This window comes from Nicotiana attenuata, unplaced genomic scaffold (genome assembly GCF_001879085.1).
Source record: "Nicotiana attenuata strain UT unplaced genomic scaffold, NIATTr2, whole genome shotgun sequence".
NCBI lineage: Eukaryota > Viridiplantae > Streptophyta > Magnoliopsida > Solanales > Solanaceae > Nicotiana > Nicotiana attenuata.
In genome coordinates, this window is record NW_017670981.1 from 156,317 (window position 1) to 161,994 (window position 5,678).

Here is a 5,678-nt window from a genome sequence, read left to right on the forward strand (position 1 = left end):
GAGATTTTGGATGAAATGGAGGAAACGCCATCGGCGTGGCAATCTCGGGCTAATGTTCCATGATCGCTGCCGACTCGACACTACACTAAGGTAGGAAGAGCGGGTCGCAATAGCTTTTACCCGAATAGTGGTTCGGGATCGAATTTCCACAGGGAGCTAGTAGTGGAGTTGTATTATCTGTCTAGACTAGTGATGTGGTTGTGCTTCTAATGTCACTTCAAGCATTTTTGGTTTTGATTTTTATATCTACTATTGTAAAGCTAATGATTAAAACTAAATTATGCTACGAGAATATTGCTAAGATGTATTTAATATAGAGAATGGCACTAGGGTCGTGGCATTGCCTAGGTGGCTAATTAACGGGTAGATGCTACTAAGGATAGATTGACATATTTGGGGATTATGCTATAACCGTTGCAAAATTGTACCCACTCTCACACCTCTCGGTAGAGAGAATGATTTTGCCCAATTGACTCTCTCGAGACCAATTAGGTAGGCCAATTAGACCAAGCAACTAGGGTTCAAGTAGGGTGATTACTCTCTCGAGATTTAACCCGTTAATTGGGACTATCATTTCTCATGGGTCCATCCCAATTCCTTGTTGGGTCAATTTTGGGGTCATGGACCCTCTTTCTCAAGAAGAGTTAAACCCACAAAGCTAGAATCAGTGTTTGCAATTTTGCAACCACCAATCCTTAATTAAAACCTAAAATCAACCCAAATAACAAACACCCAATATCAATCTAACCTTAGATGGCAACACCCATCAATTACCCACACTAGGGTTGAGCCACAACCCTAGCTATAGGTTTAGCTACTCATGCTAGATACAGAAATTAAAGAAATAGATGAAGAACTAAGCATATTAATTAATTGCTAAGAAGAAACTTCAATAATAAAGAGCAAAAGTGCCAAAAATGGCTACAATATTCGGTCTCACGAGCTCAGCTGCGTTCAAAACATAAAACATAATCTAAAAATGGAAAAAGGTCCTATTTATACTGGGCTAGAAAAACTGGACAAAAATACCCCTGCGGCATCAGTGCGGACCGCGCAAACATGACCGCGGCCGCACTGGCTCTTGAACTCCTGGTTTCTGCTTCTCTGAAGTTGAGGATCGCGGAGCGCGTGAAAATGTAGTGCGGCCGCGGTGGAAGTTGGCGCGGCCGCACAGAAATGAACGCGGGCCGCTTAGCTTGGAATTGGCCAAATTTTGGCTCTCTGAATCTCTGCTTCGCGGACCGCGTAAAAGAGTAGCGCGGCCGCGGAGCCTGACCGCGGACCGTGTGGAAATAACCGCGGTTGCGTATCATGCCCCTTTGAAACTGCCCTTCTCTGAACCTCCTAGTGCGGCCGTGTTCATAGTTGCGCGGTCCGCACTAGGTCCTCTTTTCCTCAATTTGCTTAGTCTTTGACACTTGAGCAGGTTTCACTCCTTTTTGAGCCGATCTTTGACATTCGTCGCTTTGTTGATCAAACCTGCAATCAAGTACAACTTGTGAGCATTTTGGGACTATTTTGTAGAAATTTATAACCAAAGCATAGGCAAGTAGGGGCATAAAACACGTTAAAATCCTAACTTATCAACTCCCCCAAACTTAAGCCTTTGGTTGTCCTCAAGCAAACAAAATAAGACCCACCCCTTAAAGGAAAATCCAAGTAATTCCAGCTCTCCTAATGCAACCTCAACGGGAATCAAGTGGGACTAACAATTGCCCTCAATACGAATGCATCATTAACACATTTAACTTTTGAAAAACTATGGATTAAGTGAGACACAAGAGCATCAAGAGTTGACACATTTCATCAAAGAACTTATCTCAATTACTTTGGTCATTGTGGAACCCAAACTCACACATCCTCAACTCTCCCTAAGCGAACCTCACCTTTTAGAGTATTAACACACAAATCAAGGTTGGTGGAGTTTCACTCATCTCTCTCAAGAAGAAGGTCACAAGTCCGGCTTTAGGTACCATATGCTTGCCCCTTATGTAAGTATCCACTAATGTAGGTTTCCTTCTACTCAAGATCCTATAGGGCTTTTGTGGAGTCATTATGAAGGCTTTTGGGTAAGGGTAGGACATGTTTTTATTCAAGTGGGTTCAATCTTCCCTTCAGCACTTCTTTTGATTCATTATGGCACAACTCTCTTGACTCTTTTGAGTATTTCACTTCTTTACATGGGGTTAGAGAGACACATTGTCACTCTTTCTTATGCAATTCAAAACATTTCTCCTTTTCTACTTTTTCCACACCCTTTTCACTTTTGTTTTCCTTGAATCCCTTTTTATTCTTGTTCACTTTGGACTTTCTTTTTGTCTTTTTCTTTTCTTGCTTTTTCATTGCCTTCCTTTTTCTTTTTCTTTTGTACCTTTCTACCACTTTGTTTCCTTTCTTGTCTCTCCCCCCAAACTTAGACATTTGCCATTACTCAAGGGAAGATTTGGGTGCCAAGAGAGGGTAATCATTTAGAACGAGCATAGGCTTGTAGCATTGGTTCTTGAAAGAAAAAGGGTTAAGGCTCAAAAGGGTTAACTAGGGATCATCTTTTTTGTAGGCTATGGAATTATTCAACTTAACATTCGGATCAAGGAGAGCCTATAATCACTTCTCAAGTCAAATTTTACCTAGGTTTTCGCCTCAACAAACATTCAGGGCAAGTTCTAGACCATTGGCTCGGGACTTGGACTCGCAATTCGATTCCTCACCACACACGCTAGGGGATTGCTAAAGACATCGAGTCGAGGGCCCACAAGACCTAGTACGATTTAAGCACACAATGGTCCAAAAAGACCACATGATGATTGTTTGGTCAACACAAGAGTCTCAAGGCCACGACTTTCACCATCCTAAACACAACATTATGTCTTTGACCATGGGATCAAAGGCAAATATGCTAGGCCCAAGTGAAGCTTTGCTTGAGGTACCCTTAACTACAATTATCAAAAACAAAAGAAAAATCAAAGAATTGGACTTAAACCCTTAAGAAGGTTGTCACTCCATCCATCATCGGGAAGAGCCACCCGGTTCACACAATACTCCACCCTTGGAAAGAACCGTGGGCTTAAGAAAACCAAGGGCTTATTGGAAGCGTCAAAAACAAAACAAGAGGCTACGAGCCTAACTATAAAGCTAAAAANGTTCCCGCCAAGAAAAAAAGTGCAGCACCAATAAATCCATGAGATATTATTTGTAAAAGGGCTCCATTAAGTCCCGTATCGGTTAGAGAACTAATTCCTATAATTATGAAACCCATATGAGAGACAGAGGAATAGGCTATTCTTTTTTTTAAATTCCGTTGGCCAAGAGATGTTGAAGCTGCATAGATTATTTGTATTGTACCTATTATCATCAACCAAGGAGAAAATATAGAATGGGCATGAGGTAATAATTCCATATTGATTCGAATTAATCCATACGCTCCCATTTTTAATAAAATTCCGGCTAGAAGCATACAAGTACTGTAATGTGCTTCTCCATGGGTATCTGGTAACCATGTGTGTAGGGGGATAATGGGCGATTTGACAGCATAAATTATAAATGTTACAGAATCTTTGAAGCTGCAAGGGAAGAAGATGGAGTGGACTATCACGAGAGAAGTGGAGGACAATCTCAATACTTAGAAAATACCCAAGGAACAAGCATAAGTGAGATTATTTGCAAATGTATAGAAGGAACATATGATCTCTCTACACCTCGCTTTCTTACTGACAATATTGGAAGCCAAGAAAATGCTAGTGAAGATAATGATTTAACTGGCATGATCTTGACAGTTGCAAAAGGTTAGACGGAGTTTTTTTTAATTTTATACATGTTTTTTTAATCAAAGATTAGTAACGAGTACTAATTGTGTTAGCTCTTGTAATATTTTGCAGAATCTTGTGAACTTGCAATCGAAGATCGTGGAGAATAGTTGCAAGATAAAGAAAATGCACAGTTGCAAGATAAAGAAAAGGCAACCAATATGTCAGCTCGATTATCTGTTGAAAAAGTACAAGAAGGCAGCATGGACAACACAAGTATTGATTGTGTCCTAAATATTATATTCATAATTAAAATTGCCAGTACATTTCAAAAATTATGTCCTTAGTTTTTGTCTCTTCATTTGAGAATTCGTTGTAGAATTGACGAATTGCAGCAAACTAATGTATATTTAGTGTTGTCTGCAGAGCAAAACAAAGATGAAGCCGTTAACCAATATACTAGGAAAAGGAAGAGAGATGGTATTGGTTTTGATGGTCCATCATTTTCTATTCTTACTCCTACTCCTCCAGACAAATGAGAATTGATGAGGGTTTGTCTATGGAGGTTGAAGGAAATGTTGAAGAAGAGCTTGGTCGAGGGAAAAGGAATAAGAAGCTTAGTTGGCAATTGAAATCTCCTTTTGAACAAGAAAGAAAAACAGGAACATCGATGGCGCACAATGAAAATACTCCCAAGAATACGGGCTGGATAAAATCAAATTATACTCGTACATGTATTTTTCATTATGCCAAAGATGATGCAAACTTATTGAAGAAATTCATTGGGTAATTGGGCAAGGAGAAAAGGAAAGGTCGCAAAAAAGCGTTAGTCCCTAAATGTATTTCATTATTTGTTAATTGCTTAAATTCGTGTCCTGAACTTGTAATTTTAAATTTAGGACTAAGTGTATTGAGCTTGAAATTCCTAAAGTTAAGTTTCCTTAACTTTTGAGATTGCAAGTCTAAGTTCAGGACCAAGTGTCCTTAACTTTTGAACTTGTAAATGTAAGTTCAGGACCTATTGTCCTTAACTTTTGAACTTGTAACTTTAAGTTCAGGACAAAGTGTCCTTAACTTTTCAACTTGTAAGTCTAAGTTCAGGACCTTTTATCCTTAACTTTTGAACTTGGAACTCGAAGTTCAGGACTAAGTGTCCTTAACTTTTGAATTTGTAACTGTAAGTTCAGGACCTATTGTCCTTAATTTTTTAACTTGTTAGCCTAAGTTCAGGACAAAGTATCCTTAACTTTTGAACTTGTACGTCTAAGTTCAGGACCAAGTGTCCTTAACTTTTGAGCTTGGAACTCAAACTTCAGGCCCAAGTGTCCTTAACTTTTGAACTTGTAAGTCAAAGTTCAGGAACAGGTGTCCTTAACTTTTGAACTTGTAAGTCTAAGTTAAGGATCTATTGTCCTTAACTTTTGAACTTGTAACTGTAAGTTAAGGACTACCTGTCCTTAACTTTTGAGCTTCTTAGCCTAAGTTCAGGACCTATTGTCGTTAACTTTTGAGCTTCTTAGCCTAAGTTCGGGACTAGATGTCCTTAATTAGGAAATGAGGACGAACTTCTTGTGATGACTAATCGCTGTCGACTCGACAATACACTAAGGTAGGAAGAGCGGGTCGCAATAGCTTTTACCCGAATAGTGGTTTGGGATCGAATTTCCACAGGGAGCTAGTAGTGGAGTTGTATTGTCTGTCTAGTCTAGAATTGCGGTTGTGCTTCTAAAGTCACTTCAAACATCTTTCGTTTTCTTTGATTTTTACAACTACTATTTTAAAACTATAATAAAACTAAATTATGCTAAGAGAATATTGCTAAGTTGTATTTAATATAGAGAAAGGCACTAGGGTCGTGGCATTGCCTAGGTGGCTAATTAACGGGTAGATGCTACTAAGGATAGATTGACATATTTGGGGCTTATGCTATAACCG